Source organism: Bos indicus x Bos taurus, chromosome 8 (genome assembly GCF_003369695.1).
Source record: "Bos indicus x Bos taurus breed Angus x Brahman F1 hybrid chromosome 8, Bos_hybrid_MaternalHap_v2.0, whole genome shotgun sequence".
NCBI lineage: Eukaryota > Metazoa > Chordata > Mammalia > Artiodactyla > Bovidae > Bos > Bos indicus x Bos taurus.
The window spans coordinates 110,825,792-110,844,482 of NC_040083.1; the positions used below are offsets into that span (position 1 = coordinate 110,825,792).

General features: G+C 42.5%; 1 long non-coding RNA gene across 1 annotated transcript in view; it reads left to right on the forward strand.

The window, feature by feature from the left end:
* LOC113897746 overlaps positions 1 to 18,691 on the forward strand; it is a 79,198-nt gene that overhangs the window by 5,161 nt on the left and 55,346 nt on the right. The window contains exon 4 of the long non-coding RNA XR_003512421.1: positions 3,640 to 3,691. This is a non-coding gene — a long non-coding RNA (uncharacterized LOC113897746). The remainder of the gene's footprint in view (positions 1 to 3,639; positions 3,692 to 18,691) is intronic.

An 18,691-nucleotide genomic window follows, 5' to 3' on the forward strand; every position in this document is an offset into this window, starting at 1 on the left:
ACAATAACTATTTAAAAGCTTGGCATTTTTGGTAGTTTTAAAGAATAGTTTTTGTTTCTCTATTATACAAGTTGAATGGGACAGCTAAACTGCCTGGAGACATCAAGAACAGCTTCTGCAGAAAGCTGAGTTTAGTAAGACAAATACAAGTTAGAAAAGGATGCTTTTGGAATACAGAGGATGCCTCTGTAAATGCATGTGGATATGTCAGAGCTTGATATTTTGGGGGGAAATGTATGTAATCAGATATGCAGGAATTGAAAGTGATAAGAAATGACAATGGACTAAAAAGCATATGCCAAACTTAGAAGATAATTATGAAGCTGTAAGTTATGAAGGATCTTAACAAGAGGGATGGAATGAACCCCTCTTATCAAAAGATCATGTAACAGACAATCTGAATAAGCCTTTATCTATTAAATTAAATAAGTAATAACCTTCTGAAACAGACAGTACTGGGCCCAGATGTGGTCACTGGTGATTTCTACCAAACATTTAAGAAAGAAATTATACCAGTTCTTTACAATCTCTTCTATAAAATAGAAACAGAAGGAATACTTCCTAACTCATTCTATGAGACCAGCATTACTCTGATACCAAAATCAGACAAAGACATTATATAAAAGAAAACTATAAACCAATGTTGCTCATGAAGATAGGTACAAAAGTTCTCAACAAAATGTAAGCAAATGTAATCCAACAACATATAAAAAGAATTATATGCAGTTACATATGAAATGGTTCAGCATTTGAAAATCAGTCAGTATAATCTATCACATCAACAGGACAAAGAAAAGTCACATGATCCTATCAACAGATGCAGAAAAAGCATTTGACAGAATCCAATACTCATCATAAGAACTGAATAAATAGAAAGGAATAGAGAAAGCTTCCTCAACTGGATAAAGAACATGTACAGAAAAGTTACAGTGACCGTCATACTTAACAGTGAGACAGTAGGGGCTTTCCCATTAACATCAGGAGCAAGGCAACTCCTTTTCAACATCATACTGAAGTCCTGAAAGGGAAAGTGATAGTCGCTCAGTTGTGTCCGACTCTGCGACTCCATGGACTATAGCCCGTCAGGCTCCTGTGTCCATGGGATTCTCCAAGCAAGAACACTGGAGTGGGTTGCCATGCTCTTCTCTCTTCCTGACCCAGGTGTCAAACGCAGGTCTCCCACATTGCAGGCAGATTCTTTACCACTTGAGCCGCCTAGGAAACTCCTAACTAATGAAAAAGAGGAAGTGAAAAGTATACAGATTTGGAAGGGAGAAAATAAAATTGTCTTTGCAGAAGACATGATTGTCTGTGTAGAAAGTATATACTCTTGCAACGTTTCATAAGGAAGCAAAAGAAATGAGGAAGTTAAAGAAAGGGCCCAGAATAAATAGTTTCACATTTAATAATGGTGTTTTCTTATGTAGTCAACAATTAATATGTGAATATAAGGTTATTCAATGATCCCCACTTATCATTTGTGGCTAGTTGACTCATTGGAAAAGACTCTGATGCTGGGAGGGATTGGGGGCAGGAGGAGAAGGGGACGGCAGAGGATGAGATGGCTGGATGGCATCACTGACTCGATGGACGTGTCTCAGTGAACTCCGGGAGTTGGTGTTGGACAGGGAGGCCTGGCGTGCTGCGATTCATGGGGTCACAAAGAGTCGGACACGACCGAGCAACTGATCTGATCTGAGCATAAAATATCTTCTCACTATTCTTGAAATCTTTTTTCTTGGACTTTAAAGCATAATGGCTTGGGACTTCCCTGGTGGTCCAGTGGCTAAGATTCCATGCTCCCAATGCAAGGGGCCTAGGTCCAATCCCTGCTCAGGGAACCGGATCCCACGTGCTGCAACTAGAACTTGGTACAACCAAAGAAAATAAATAAATATTAAATAATAATAATAATGGTTTGAAGTTACTGGATACATCATTGGAAATTTTATGGGTGCTATTTGTACACTGTATCTTTATTTTAAAAAACCTTTATTTAAGGAAGTTAGCAATAATTTCCATATCAGCCATTAAGGAATGCAAGCATAGTAATGTAGGATTTGATTATTGTGCCTGTGCTGCCTGTCTTTTTACAGTACAGCATTCCCATAGGTCATGACAGGTGTTCACTAACGTTACCTTTTATTGCATATTGACTAATCTCCATTTATAGAATAGGCACAAATGAGTGACATTTTAGCTACTGAAAAATACTAGCTGCTGCTGCTAAGTCGCTTCATTCGTGTCCGACTCTATGCGACCCCATAGACGGCAGCCCACCAGGCTCCCCCGTCTCTGGGATTCTCCAGGCAAGAACACTGGAGTGGGTTGCCATGTCCTTTTCCAATGCATGAAAGTGAAGACTGAAAGTGAAGTCACTCAGTCATGTCCGACTCTACCATGTCTTAAATGCTTACTGTATGCCAGGAATGATAGTATCTCCTTTAATCCTCATAAACACCTTGCCTGGTAGTTTTCAACCTCATCCTAAGTTGAGGAAGCTGAGATGGAAACTAATCTGGTTGGAGTCGCTCTGGGAGACAGTGTAGAGGAGTCGTGAAGACCACGGGCGCTGTGGCCCCCCTGCCTGGGTTAGAGTCCTCGTTCCACCATCTCATAGCTCTCTGACCTTGGGCAAGTTATTTAACACCCTTAAACTTCATTTTCCTCATCTTCAAAATGGAAGAGTAAGCGAGATGACCCATGTAAAGTGCTCAGCACAATGCCTGGCACGTAGTAAGCAGCTTCGCATGTGTTAGTGGTTGCTGAAAGTAACTGTATATTATATAGACTTTATATACTAATTTTTATTATTACAATAAGCAAGCAACACCACAGATTTAAACTTAGGTCACTCTGACGCTAAAGCTCCCCCATTTCCCTCTAATCAGCACCATCTCTGTAAGTTTTTAGTCATTGTTGAAGACAGAACCGATTCTCTTTAAATTGCTTAGACTCTGAAAGAAGATGTGCCAGTTTATAAGTTAGGACAGAGTAGATTATGTTGCATTAACGAGCATTGGAAAGGACCCTGATGCTGGGAAAGATTGAAGGCGGGACAAGGTGATGACAGAGGATGAGATGGTTGGGTAGCATCACTGACTCAGTTTTGAGCAAATTCTGAGAGGTGGACAGGGAAGGACAGGGAAGCCTGGCATGCTGCAGTCTGTGGGGTCTCAGAGTCAGACATGACTGAGGAACTGAACAACAGCAGCAATGAACAGCTTTCATATTTCCATGATTTTTCACTAAAGTCTTTATTTCTTACTCCTGGGATGACAGAGGCTTTTCATCACAGTCAGCCAGGGATCTCAGCTGATGGAAGCTCCACCTTGACATGTGCTTCCACCATCACAAGGGAAGGGAAAGGGGGTGCCGTGGCTTGTGCACTGTCTCTTGAAGCTTCTGCTTGAAAGGGACACGTGCACTGCTGTTTATGTTTCATGGACGGAAGCCAGTAACTTAGCCAGGTCCAACTTCAGACAAGCAGGGAAAAGTGTGGTTCTCTGGGTTTAGGAAAGAGAGAATTAGACATCAGTGAGCAGCATTAAATGACTACTGAATTTTTTTTTAGTTTCCTAAGTTGATATTTATATTTTCAATTTCTAAATCTGCCCCCACCCTTTCTTATGTATATAGGTCTTCCTTGACTTGTGATGGAGTTGTGTCCCAATGAACCTAAGTTGAAATCGTAAGTTGAAAATATTGTAAGTCAAAAATGCATTTAGTGCACTAGCCCACGGAACATCATAGCATAGCCTAGCCTACCTCAAGCGTGCTCAGAACACTTACATTAGCCTACTATTGGGCTGAGTCATGTCACGCAAAGCCTGTTTATAATGTAGTGTTGTGTCTCATGCAGTTTATTGACTTATGTATTGACAGGAAAAACAGTACAGTTGTGTGGGCACAGAATGGTTGGAAGTGTATCTGTTGTTTCCCCCTTGTGATTGTGTGGCTCACTAGGAACTGTGGCTCCCCAGCATCAAGAGAGAATGCCATTGCTAGCCTAAGAAAAGGTCAAAATTCACAATTCAAGGTACAGTTTCTTCTGAAGGTGTATCCCTTTCGCACCATTGTAAAGTCAAAGTCCTAAGTTGAACCATTGCAAGTCAGGGATCATTTGTATAGATTCTTCAGGAAAAAAGCCTAAATATGGTTTCAGAGAAACACTTCTCTTTCAGAGAGGTTATATCAGAATTGTCTGGACACTTTTTCAAGATCATGTGCCCAGACCCCACCCAAGAAATGGAAATTTCTTAAGGTCAAGCTCTAGGTGTGTATCTTTTGAAAAAGCTCCCCAGATGGTTCTAGTTTTCTGTCTGTTGTGACTATGCAATTGTAAACTCATACTTGTTTTCAAGGATTACGTGTAAGACAAATGGGGAGAAACAGCTGAAAGGGTGAGCAAGAGGAAGGTATCTCTGCAGAAATTACAACCTGGGTGTAGCAGAGTTCTCGGCTCAAGCTGAAGCCTTGCTTACCTCACAAGTCAGTGTATTTGACTTGTGGCATGCCTAGGTGACTTCAGGTTTCCATTTATAAAAAGGATCACCAATCCTCATGAGAAGGACCTCACTTTAAGTTTAGGAGCGGCTGCACAGCGCAGAAGCAGCCAATAGGAGCTACCCCACGTCCAAGGTTAGGGATGGCGGCTGAGAGGAGCTACCCCACGTCCAAGGTCAGGGGCGGTGGCCGAGAGGAGCTACTGCACGTCCAAGGTCAGGGGTGACGGCCTAGAGGAGCTACCCCAAGTCCAAAGTCAGGGGTGGCAGCTGAGAGGACCTATCCCATGTCCAAGGTCGGGGCAGTGGCCAAGAGGAGCTACCCCACATCCAAGGTCAGGAGCAGTGGCTGCGCTTTGCTGGAGCAGCTGTGAAGAGATACCCCAAGTCCAAGGTAAGAGAAACCCAAGTAAGACGGCAGGCACTGAGAGAGGGCATCAGAGGGCAAACAGATGGAAACCACAATCACAGAAAAGTAGCCAATCTGATCACGTGGACCACAGCTTGTCTAATTCAATGAAACTAAGCCATTCTGTGTGGGGCCACCCAAGACGAATGGGTCATGGTGGAGAGGTCTGACAGAATGTGGTCCACTGGAGATGGGAATGGCAAACCACTTCAGTATTCTTGCCTTGAGAACCCCATGAACCCCTATGAAAAGGAAAAAATATAGGATGCTTAAAGATGAACTCCCCAGGTTGGTAGGTGCCCAATATGCTACTGGAGATCAGTGGAGAAATAACTCCAGAAAGAATGAAGGGATGGAGCCAAAGCAAAAAAACACCCAGCTGTGGATGTGACTGGTGATAGAAGCAAGGCCCAATGCTGTAAACAGCAATATTACATAGTAACCTGGAATGTTAGGTCCATGAATCAGGCAAACTGGAAGTGGTCAAACAGGACATGGCAAGAGTCAACGTCAACATTCTAGGAATCAGCGAACTAAGATGGACTGGAATGGATGAATTTAACTTAGATGACCATTATATCTACTACTGTGGGCAGGAATCCCTTAGAAGAAATGGAGTAGCCATCATGGTCAACAAAAGAGTCCGAAATGCAGTACTTGGATGCAGTCTCTAAAACAACAAAATGATCTCTGTTCATTTCCAAGGCAAACCATTCAATATCATGGTAATCCAAGTCTATGCACCAACTAGTAACGCTGAAGAAGCTGAAGTTGAACGGTTCTATGAAGACCTACAAGACCTTCTAGAACTAACACCCATAAAAGATGTCCTTTTCATCATAGGGGACTGGAATGCGAAAGTAGGAAGTCAAGAAACACCTGGGCTAACAGGTAAATTTGGCCTTGGAGTACAGAATGAAGCAGGGTAAAGGCTAATAGAGTTTTGCCAAGAGAACCCACTGGTCATAGCAAACACCTTCTTCCAACACAATAAAAGACTCTACACATGGACATCATCAGATGGTCAATATCAAAATCAGATTGATTATATTCTTTGCAGCCAAAGCTGGAGAAGCTCTATACAGTCAGCAAAAACAAGACTGGGAGCTGACTGTGGCTCAGATCAAGAACTCCTTATTGCCAAATTCAGACTTAAATTGAAGAAAATGCAGAAAACCAGTAGACCATTCAGGTATGACCTAAATCAAATCCCTTATGATTATACAGCGGAAGTGAGAAATAGATTTAAGGGACTAGATCTGATAGACAAGAGTGCCTGATGAACTATGGATGGAAGTTCGTGACATTGTACAGGAGGCAGGGATGAAGACCATTCCCTTGGAAAAGAAATGCAAAAAAGCAAAATGGCTGTCTGAGGAGGCCTTACAAATAGCTGTGAAAAGAAGAGAAGCGAAAAGCAAAGGAGAAAAGGAAAGATATACCCATTGGAATGCAGAATTCCAAAGAATAGCAAGGAGAGATAAGAAAGCCTTCCTTAGGGATCAATGCAAAGAAATAGAGGGGAAAGACTAGAGATCTCTTCAAGAAAATTAGAGATACCAAGGGAACATTTCATACAAAGATGGGCTCAATAAAGGACAGAAATGGTATGGACTTAACAGAAGCAGAAGATATTAAGAAGCGGTGGCAAGAATACACAGAAGAACTGTCCAAAAAAGATCTTCATGACCCCGATAATCACGGTGTGATCACTCACCTAAAGCCAGACATCCTGGAATGTGAAGTCAAGTGGGCCTTAGGAAGCATCAGTACGAACAAAGCTAGTGGAGGTGATAGAATTCCAGTTGAGCTATTTCAAATCCTAAAAGAAGATAGTGTGAAAGTGCTGCGCTCAATATGCCAGCAAATTTGGAAAACTCAGCAGTGGCCACTGGACTGGAAAAGGTCAGTTGTCATTCCAATCCCAAAGAAGGGCAATGCCAAAGAATGCCCAAACTACTGCATAATTGCACTCATCTCACACGCTAGTAGAGTAATGCTCAAAATTCTCCAAGCCAGGCTTCAGCAATATGTGAACCATAAACTTCCAGATGTTCAAGCTGGTTTTAGAAAAGGCAAAGGAACCAGAGATGAAATTGCCAACATCTGATGGATCATTGAAAAAGCAAGAAAGTTCCAGAAAAACATCTATTTCTGCTTTATTGACCATGTCAAAGCCTTTGACTGTGTGGATCACAATAAACTGTGGAAAATTCTTCAAGAGATGGGAATACCAGCCCACCTGACCTGCCTCTTGAAAAATCTGAATGCAGGTCAGGAAGCAACAGTTAGAACTGGACATGGAACAACAGACTGGTTCCAAATAGGAAAAGGAGTACGTCAAGGCTGTATATTGTCACCCTGCTTATTTAACTTATATGCAGAGTACATCATGAGAAACGCTGGGCTGGAAGAAGCACAAGCTGGAATCAAGATTGCCAGGAGAAATATCAATAACCTCAGATATACAGATGACACCAGCCTTATGGCAGAAAGTGAAGAGGAACTAAAGAGCCTCTTGATGAAAGTGAGGAGAGTGAAAAGGTTGGCTTAAGCTCAACACTCAGAAAACTAAAATCATGGCATCCAGTCCCATCACTTCATGGCAAATAGTTGGGGAAACAATGGAAACAATGGCTGACTTATTTTTTTGTGCTCCAAAATCACTGCAGATGGAGACTGCAGCCATGAAATTAAAAGGTGTTTACTCCTTGGAAGGAAAGTTATGACCAACCTAGATAGCATATTGAAAAGCAGAGACATTACTTTGTCAACAAAGGTCCATCTAGTCAAGGCTATGGTTTTTCCAGTGGTCATGTATGGATGTGAGAGTTGGACTGTGAAGAAAGCTGAGCGCTTAAGAACTGATGCTTTTGAAGTGTGGTGTTGGAGAAGACTCTTGAGAGTCCCTTGGACTGCAAGGAGATCCAACCAATTCATCTTGGGGGAGATCAGTCCTGGGTGTTCATTGGACGGACTGATGTTGAAGCCAAAAATCCAATACTTTGGCCACCTGATATGAATAGCTGACTCATTTGAAAAGACTCTGATGCTGGGAAAGATTGAGGGCAGGAGGAGAAGGGGACGACAGAGGATGAGATGGTTGGATGGCATCACCGACTCAATGGACATGAGTTTGGGTATACTCCAGGAGTTGGTGATGGACAGGGAAGCCTGGCGTGCTGCGGTTCATGGCGTCGCAAAGAGTCGTACATGACTGAGTGACTGAACTGAACTGAACTGATATAGGAAGTAGACTAATGATTGCTTTTTCCTTTCGCTTTTCCTTTTCCTTTCACTGGTTTGTAATCTCCGTTTCATAAAATTAGGTGTGATTTTTGTAAATCTTCTCAAAATTGATGAAATTAAACTATGCGTAGCATTCAACAAAGTGATTTTTATTTCAGCATAGGGACACTGTCTTTTTTTGTTCCTGTTTTAACCTGAAGTACTTTTGTCAATATTTGAATTGCTTTCAGTGCGACACTTTAAACCTTAAAGTATCTCCATTTAGACGATCAGAGTACAAAATCCCTTCTGTCCCTGCCACCCCCGACCAAAGCAAACAAAATGGTAAACCTACAACTCAGTTTCAAATAAGCTTTGAGAAAATGGGGCTCTAGATATTTACATATAGGTCAAGAAATAAATTGCAAACTATTTACAAAAATACACAGGCTTATATGTGTTAAAAATCTACATCAGTTCATAAAAATATTAATACATAAAAACACTATATAAAGTTAAGAACTCAGAAGTATGATCTAAGACTTCCTAGGATACACCACTTATTCAAGTCACTGTTGAAAAAAATCAGATTTTGCTATCTTGGAATCTAAACTGTTAAACAACCATTTTTTGAACACTGACAGCACTAACCAAAAAAGGAAAAAAGACCCTCTGTGCACACTACCATTATTTTGCACTCAGTTAAAATATACCATTCCTGGTATTTCCGTTAACACACAGTTAAATCACATACCTCTCACCGTTTGGAAATGACTTTCTGACGTACCTTTGCTTTCATTGTTGTGCCTTACACACGGTGCTCAGACTGTCTTTCTCATGTGAAAGCTGCCATGTTTCTATGGAGCGGCAGTGCAGTGATTAGGAACAGTGTTTGGTTGTGTCAGTGATTTGTTTTTCCCCTTCAGTGGAATTACTCAGTTTGTACTCAGTTAGCAGTCACTGAATCATTCTTAGCTCTGTGTCACATATTTTATTCAAGTGATGAAATCATCAAAAGTCTTTTTTGAGACCTTCTAGACCTTCCAAGTCCCTTGAACTGCAAGGAGATCCAACCAGTGCATTCTGAAGGAGATCAGCCCTGGGTGTTCATTGGAAGGAATGATGCTAAAGCTGAAACTCCAGTACTTTGGCCACCTCATGCGAAGAGTTGATTCACTGGAAAAGACTCTGATGCTGGGAGGGATTGGGGACAGGAGGAGAAGGGGACGACAGAGGATGAGATGGCTGGATGGCATCACTGACTCGATGGACGTGAGTCTGAGTGAACTCCAGGAGTTAGTGATGGACAGGGAGGCTTGGCATGCTGCGACTCATGGGGTCTCAAAGAGTCGGACACGACTGAGCGACTGAACTGCACTGAGACCTTCCAAAGGGGCAGAAAGTTGATTGTTCCCTCAACAGTACCAATGGGAGCATTGGGCATGCACCATTTTGGGACTACAAGGAAAGTGAGCAGCACAGTGGTGGTATTTAGTGGACTTCATGTTCAGAAGAAGCTTCCTCTCGGGATCCATCATGGAATCCCTAATTTGGAAGCAGGTGAACCACAGCACTAACCAGAGCGCAGGGGAAGTACGGTAATAGGAGAGGAGATGTCTCTAAGCCTTGAGGCGGTCTAAGGCAGGTGTAGATCGGCGGTGTTCTGTCTTCGGCATCCTTGCACTTCTCTTATCTGCCCCTCTTGTGCTTCGTAGTGTTTGGTGCTGCTGCTGCTGAGTTGCTTCAGTCGTGTCCGACTCTGTGCGACCCCAGAGACGGCAGCCCACCAGGATGCCCCATCCCTGGGATTCTCCAGGGAAGAACACTGGAGTGGGTTGCCATTTCCTTCTCTAATGCATGAAAGGGAAAAGTGAAAGTGAAGTCGCTCAGTTGTGTCTGACCCTCAGCGACCCCATGGACTGTAGCCCACCAGGCTCCTCCATCCACGGGATTTTCCAGGCAAGAGTACTGGAGTGGGGTGCCATTGCCTTCTCCGGTGTTTGGTGCTAATTACCCTAATTACCACGATTCTCCGGTCCATCTGAGCTTGTCTTCTTCTGTCAAAGCTCTCTTTGATCCAGAATTATCTACGTTCATCTTTTGGAGAGTCTCTGATATTAGAAAAAAAAATAACTCCATTGTATTGCTTTGCCCTAATGGATACATGGGCTTCCCTGGTGACTCAGATGGTAAGGAACCTGCCTGCAATGCAAGGGCCTACGGTTCGATCCCTGGCTCGGGTACATCCCTTGGAGAAGGGAATGGCTACCCACTCCAGTATTCTTGCCAGGAGAACTCCATGGACAGAAGAACCAGGTGGGCTACAGTTCATGGGATCACAAACAGTCAGACACAACTGAGCGACTTTGAGAGGAAGAGAGAATGAATATATGGATTATTAGTAGCCAACCTCTTGTGTTCGGATATAGTTGATACTTTAAAGAGGAATGCCTATTCAAATGAACTTAAGTTTGAAAGAATTTCTTTCATTATTAGAATGTAAAAAAAAAATTCAGGCTGTTTTAAGAGGGCACTTTTAGGGGGTAGGGGTGACAGCAGTTTGGTTATTTTTTGGAGACCAGTCCTGTGGGTACTTAGAAGCCTAAGCTGTTCGGCCTTTTTAGGTTTACTTCCCTGTGTGAAGAGCCTGTTCTTTCTTAAGCTCTCAGTTCTTTCACAGTTCTTTTGACGATGGTAGTAGGGATGTTGACTTTATTGTAGGAGTTGTTTGAAAGGTCTTACTTGTATCTTGGTTACTAGGTTACTAGGTATCTTTGTTATTAGACCTCTGCCTCCAGAGACTTAGTTGAGGAGGGAAAACAGACGAAGGAAAATATGTAATAAGTACTATAATGAAGTTTCTTAGAGGAATTGACATTTGACTTAATTCAGCAAATACTATCTAGGTGCCTGCTGTGTGCCCAGCACAGCCTAGGTGCTGGGGATATGGTGATAAATAGGACAGGCTTAGTCCCTGCCTCCATGGAGCTTACTGTCAGTGGTTCCGGACAATGGGCTGCAGGCAACATGTTGTCAGGGAAGTGGTTACTACATAGAGGTCAGGCAAAACACAGACTTGCTCTCATATTCCATCATGGTAGAGTGGCATTTCATATGAAATGGAAAAGTAGCTGATCAAGTTATCTTATATGATTATATGGGAATATGTACTCCCTGAGCAGGAAGTTCTGGGGAATCAGATAGCTGTTGCCATAGGTCAGTTTAAAGGGGAACAGGCCTGATTTCACCATGATGGGTGCCTTTAATGGCATGGGGTAATTTAAAGCAAGCAGGTGACACATTCACATTGCAGAAGTATTGCTTTAATGGAGTACAACTGAAAGCCTTTATGGGATAGTGTTGTTAAAAAAAAAAAAAATCTTATAGCTTGTAGTCATAGGGCTGAGATAACTGAAAGCCACATTCAGAGATTGCTTCTGTGATTTGGTAAATTATGTTAGTATATGAATTCATATACTTTGCTAGCATTTTATATGAATGTCAGGCTAAGCTAGATTAGTGAATAGTGGGGTTTTAACAAATGGAATAGCAGCATATGAAAACGTCAAGGCTTAGAGAACCCCAAACTCCTAGATTTATCCAAAATAGAATTCTAAGCTGTGGCACTATTAACATTTTGGAATGGATTATTTTGTTGTGGGGCTGCCATGGGCATTGTGAGATGTTTAGCAGCAGCCCTGGCCTCCACCTCCATCCCTGGCCAGTAGCACCCCATCCCTGAGACACAGCAATCAAAAATGTCTCCAGATATTGCCAAACGCCCACCCCAACCCCAGGTGAGGCAAGGGAGGAAATTGCCTCTGGTTTGAGAAGCATTGGATAAATGTTACCTGTTGTGTAAACCTTGCTTGATGAAACCATGACTCAGAGACAGAAGACCGAGAAGTTGTCTCATGCTCCATCTCTCATTATCATTTATCTAGTAATTGACACTTAACACTTTGTTAAAATCATATTAAACACTTTATAAAAGTAAAACAAATTGCAATTCTAGAGTAAGTATCCATTTGTCAGTGTAAAATGCATAGCTCACTTCACACTTGTTACATCTGAACATACATACATGTATGGAATTAGTAATATGAATTATTTAATATTACAAAGTGTTTCTCAGCTGCCCTGCATCCTGGTGTTGAATAGTATGCTAATTAGTGAATATCACACTGGATACTCCAACTAGAATTTGAAGTGAAATTTAAAAAATGGACATGCAACACTCTGAGACTTTACAAGTATCTACTTCATCCATGCTCAGAGAGGATTTGTCCAACTATTTAATTTGCATTTTCTCTTACCAAAGTGCTTGTGCTGTTCCTATTCCTTCCATAGCAAAGTCTGTCTGATAGCAGAAGCACAACCCACACGCCTACACAGGCTTCAGGGACAGTCACCTTTTATTTAGAGGAGAACGGAGGACAAGAACAAGAGATGCAGAAAAATATCTCCCTGGAGCCCAAATTAAGTTAGTGTCACAACGAGGACCTGTTTCAGGTCACAGATTGCCCTGTGCCAGCACTGAGGACTGGGCCCTGACTGATATCGATATCCACGTGTTCTTTTATGAATTTATTCTCCGTCTCTCATACGCAGGGGGCTCTCTAACAAGTGGGGCCCAGAGGACCAGTTTGAAGGTTGGCGTTGGGTCTTACCATTCAGCGTGTACTGCTTAGGTCATGCCCTTCTTTCCCAGCAGGGCACCTGCTCCACAGCTATCGGTCATTCTGCGCTTCCCAGTTTAGTCTTTGCAGAAAGAGTTCATGCCACGAGGGAGGGGGAACTAGGGCTCTCACTCCTTCTCTCCTTTTTATATTTTAAATCTACTTGGAAATACTTTTATTTTTTAATAATTTTATTTATTTATTTTGGCTGTGCTGGGTGTTCGTTGCTCCGCAGGCTTTTCTCTGGTTGCGGGGGGTGGGGGCTGCTCTCCAGCTGTGGTGTGTGGGTTCTCATTGCGGTGGCTTTTCTTGTGTGGAGCACGGACTCTAGCGAGCATGGGCCTCAGCGGTTGTGGCACATGGCCTCAGTGGTTGTGGCTCCCAGGATCTGCAGCACAGGCTCAGTAGCTGTGGTGCTGAGTTACTCCTCGGCACATCCTGGACCAGGGGTCCAACCTATGTCTCCTGCATTGGCAAGCAGGTTCTTTACCACTGAGCCACCAGGGAAGCCATTGAAATTACAAAAAACTTGCAAAGATAGTATAGATTTCCTGTACATTCTTCCCCAGGCTTCCCTGAAAGATAACATCTTCCATAATCAAGCTGCATTTACCAAAACTGAGACATTAACATGAGTGCAATACTGTTAACAAAACTATAAACTTTATTTGGCTTTCCCCAGTTTATTTTTGCTGATGCCCTTTCTCTGTTTCAGAATCCTACACTTCATTCAATCATTATGATTCTTTAGTCTCCAAGCTGTGATAGTTTTTTCTTGGCTTTTCCTTGTCTTTCGTGCCCTTGGCAGTTTTGAGGAGTTCAGTTCAGTTCAGTTGCTCAGTCATGTCTGACTCTTTGCGACCCTATGGACTGCAGTACGCCAGGCCTCCCTGTCCATCACCAACTTCCGGAGTTTAACCAAACTTATGTCCATTGAGTCGGTGATGCCATCCAACCATCTCATCCTCTGTCGTCCCCTTCTCCTCCTGCCCTCAATCTTTTGCAGCATCAGGGTCTTTTCAAATGAGTCAGCTCTTCGCATCAGGTGGCCAAAGTATTGGAATTTCAGCTTCAACATCAGTCCTTCCAATGAATATTCAGGACTGATTTCCTTTAGGATGGACTGGTTGGATCTCCCTGAAGTCCAAGGGACTCTCAAGAGTCTTCTCCAACACCACGGTTCAAAAGCATCAATTCTTCGGTGCTCAGCTTTCTTTATAGTCCAACTCTCACGTCCATACATGACCAATGGAAAAACCGTAGCCTTGACTAGACAGACTTTTGTGGGCAAAGTAATGTCTCTGCTTTTGAATATGCTGTCTACGTTGGTCATAACTTTCCTTCCAAGGAGCAAGTGTCTTTCAATTTCATGGCTGCAGTCACCATCTGCACTGATTTTGGAGCCCCCCAAAATAAAGTCAGCCACTGTTTCCCCATCTATTTGCCATAAAGTGATGGGACCGGATGCCATGATCTTCATTTTCTAAGTGTTGAGCTTTAAGCCAACTTTTTCACTCTCCTCTTTCACCAAGAGTCTCTTTAGTTCTTCTTCACTTTCTTCCATAAGGGTGGTGTCATCTGCATATCTGAGGTTATTGATATTTCTCCCAGAAATCTTGATTCCAGTTTGTGCTTCTTCCAGCCCAGTGTTTCTCATGATGTACTCTGGATGTAAGTTAAATAATCAGGGTGACAATATACAGCCTTGACATACTCCTTTTCCTATTTGGAACCAGTCTGTTGTTCCATGTCCAGTTCTAACTGTTGCTTCCTGACCTGCATTCAGATTTCTCAAGAGGCAGGTCAGGTGGTCTGGTATTCCCATCTCTTGAAGAATTTTCCACAGTTCATTGTGATCCACACAGTCAAAGCCTTTGACATAGTCAATAAACCAGAAATAGATGTTTTTTTGGAACTCTCTTGCTTTTTCCATGATCCAGCAGATGTTGGCAATTTGATGTCTGGTTCCTCTGCCTTTTCTAAATACAGCTTGAACATCTGGAAGTTCACAGTTCACGTATAGTTGAAGCCTGGCTTGGAGAATTTTGAGCATTACTTTGCTAGCGTGTGAGATGAGTGAAATTGTGCGGTAGTTTGAGCATTCTTTGGCATTGCCCTCCTTTGAGATTGGAATGAAAACTGACCTTTTCCAGTCCTGTGGCCACTGCTGAGTTTTCCAAATTTGCTGGCATGTTGACTGCAACACTTTCACAGCATCATCTTTTAGAATTTGAAATAGCTCAACTGGAATTCCATCGCCTCCACTAGCTTTGTTCGTACTGGTGCTTCCTAAGGCCCACTTGACTTTGCATTGCAGGAGGTCTGGCTCTATGTGAGTGATCACACCACCATGATTGTCTGGGTCGTGAAGATCTTTTTTGTACAGTTCTTCTGTGTATTCTTGCCACTGCTTCTTAATATCTTCTGCTTCTGTTAGGTCCATACCATTTCTGTCCTTTATTGAGCCTGTTTTTGCATGAAATGTCCCTTGGTATCTCTAATTTTCTTTAAGAGATCTGTAGTCTTTCCCATTCTATTGTTTTCCTCTATTTCTTTGCATTGATTCCTGAGGAAGGCTTTCTTATCTCTCCTTGCTATTCTTTGGAATTCTGCATTCCAATGGGTATATCTTTCCTTTTCTCCTTTGCTTTTCGCTTCTCTTCTTTTCACAGCTATTTGTAAGGCCTCCTCAGACAGCCATTTTGCTTTTTTGCATTTCTTTTTCATGGGAATGGTCTTCATCCCTGCCTCTTGTACAATGTCACGAACCTCTGCCCATAGTTCATCAGGCACTCTTGTCTATCAGATCTAGTCCCTTAAATCTATTTCTTACTTCCACTGTATAATCATAAGGGATTTGATTTAGGTCATACCTGAATGGTCTAGTGGTTCCCCACTTTCTTCGATTTCAGTCTGAATTTGGCAATAAGGAGTTAATGATCTGAGCCACACTCAGCTCCTGGTCTTGTTTTTGCTGACTGTATAGAGCTTCTCCAGCTTTGGCTGCAAAGAATATAATCAATCTGATTTCTGTGTTGACCATCTGGTGATGTCCATGTATAGAGTCTTCTCTTGTGTTGTTGGAAGAAGGTGTTTGCTATGACCAGTGGGTTCTCTTGGCAAAACTCTATTAGCCTTTGCCCTGCTTCATTCTGTACTCCAAGGCCAAATTTGCCTGTTAGCCCAGGTGTTTCTTGACTTCCTACTTTTGCATTCCAGTCCCCTGTAATGAAAAGGACATCTTTTTTGGGTGTTAGTTCTAAAAGGTCTTGGAGGTCTTCATAGAGCCGTTGAACTTCAGCTTCTTTACCGTTACTGGTTGGGGCACAGACTTGGATTACCATGATATTGAATGGTTTGCCTTGGAAATGAACAGAGATCATTCTTTCATTTTTGAGATTGCATCCAAGTACTGCATTTCGGACTCTTTTGTTGGCCATGATGACTACTCCATTTCTTCTAAGGGATTCCTGCCCACAGTAGTAGATATAATGGTCATCTGAGTTAAATTCACCCATTCCAGTCCATTTTAGTTCACTGATTCCTAGAATGTCAACGTTCACTCTTGCCATCTCCTGTTTGACCACTTCCAATTTGCCTTGAATCATGGACCTGACATTCCAGGTTCCTATGCAATATTGCTCTTTACAGCATCGACCTTGCTTCTATCACCAGTCACATCCACAGCTGGGTATTCTTTTTGCTTTGGCTCCATCCCTTCATTCTTTCTGGAGTTATTTCTCCACTGATCTCCAGTAGTATATTGGGCACCTACCAACCTGGGGAGTTCATCTTTCAGTATCCTATCTGTTTGCCTTTTCATACTGTTCATGGGGTTCTCAAGGCAAGAATACTGAAGTGGTTTGCCATTCCCTTCTCCATTAGACCACATTCTGTCGGACCTCTCCACCATGACCCGTCCAACTTAGGTGGCCCCACCCGGCATGGCTTAGTTTCATTGAGTTAGACAAGGCTGTGGTCCATGGAATCAGATTGGCTAGTTTTCTGTGATTGTGGCTAGATTTCTGTCTGTCTGCCCTCTGATGCTCTCTCTCAGCACCTACCATCTTACTTGGGTTTCTCTTATCTTGGACTTGGGGTATCTCTTCATGGCTGCTCCAGCAAAGTGCAGCCACTGCTCCTGACCTTGGATGTAGGGTATCTCCTCATGGCCACCACTGTTGACCTTGGACATGGGGTATTTCCTCTCAGCTGTTCTGCACTGCGCAGCTGGTCCCAGAATACTAGAGTGGATAGCCTATCCCTTCTCCAGGGGATCTTCCTGACCCAGGAGTTGAACTGGGGTCTCCTGCATTGCAGGCAGATTCTTTACCAACTGAGCTATCAGGGAAGCCGATTTTGAAGAGTACAGGTCAGGTTTTGTAAGCTGTTCCTCTATTTATGTTTGCCTGGTGTTTGGATTTATCATGATTATATTGGGAGTATGGATTTGGGGGAGGAAAGCCACAGACATGAGCTGCCCTTTTCACTGTATCATGTCAGAAGAATGGACAGCATGACTTATGGCTTAACCTTGGAGTGATCACTTGGCTAAGGTGGTGTGTCTTGTTTCTCTAGTTACTTGTGTCTCTCCATACTGTGTAGTTTTTTAATATCTATTTGGCTGCACCAAGTCTTTGCAGCATGGAAATTCATAATTGGCATGTAGGGTCTAGTTCCCTGACCAGGGATCAAACCTGGGCCCCCTGCACTGGGAGCCTTGAGTCTTAACCACTGGACCACTGGTAAGTCCTTCTGTACCCTAGTCTCTGGAAGAAAATTGTTAAGCCCAAACCATACTCTAGGGATAGGGAATGTACTTTAAAAAAAAAAAGCATTCTAGCAATCCTTATCTAACATCCCCACCTCCAACTGTCCATTCGGTTCCTGAGCCTTTGGAAGATTCTGTGATACACGACAATTTTGTTCTTGGCTTTCCCTACTATATTCTCAGTCACTTTTCTGCATTCTAGCCTTAATGTTTTATTGCTATTGTCTCCTCTTCTTTTCTCTCTGGATTTATAGGATTATGAGTTTTTAAAAAATCCCTTTAGAGTAGTTTTAGTGAAGTTTCAGAGGAAGTGAAATTGAAAATTATTGTATTCAGTCTGGCATCTTTGTCTGGAAGCCTCGGGAAACATTTTTTAATCATCAAAATTGACATGTAATCTGCATTAAACATTGCGATCAGTCAAGAAACTCAGTTCACAGCTAGAGAAGCAAGGCTTCTAGTGTTGGTTGGTATGCTTGGCCCTGATCATCAAGGGTAAATTAGGGTTACTGTTATAAAGCTAGCAGAGTCTGGATACTTCCTCTTACATGCCTAGTTAATAAGTTTAACAAAAAATAAAATAGGCTTAGATACCTCAGGAATCAAAATTGGGGTCAGCTGACCAGGCAGAGAACTTTAACTGACTTATGCTAGCCAAAGGCAACCAAAGCTTGAATTTGTAGGGGAAGGAAGTGTGGATCATGAATTTTAAATCATTATAACTAGGCTCAAACACATCTTTGTTAATCAATATAGTAACCATTGCAATCAACACATTTTTGCCAACAAGAAATAAGCTTGTTTATTCCTACAGCGTAATTTGCTGTATGATTCAGAGTTCAAACCAGGGTTCTGTAACAGCCTAGAAGGGTGGGGTGGGGAGGGAGGTAGGGGGGCTTAAGAGGGAGGGGACATAGGAATACTTATGGCTGATTCATGTTGATGTTTGGCAGAAACCAAGACAATACTATAAAGCAATTATCTTTCAATCAAAAATGAATTTAAAAAAAGGTAGATTATGGATCATTATGGGTGTTAATATAGTCATGGTGATTGAATATAAACTCCCTGGGTTGGGAAGATCTCCTGGAGAAGGAAA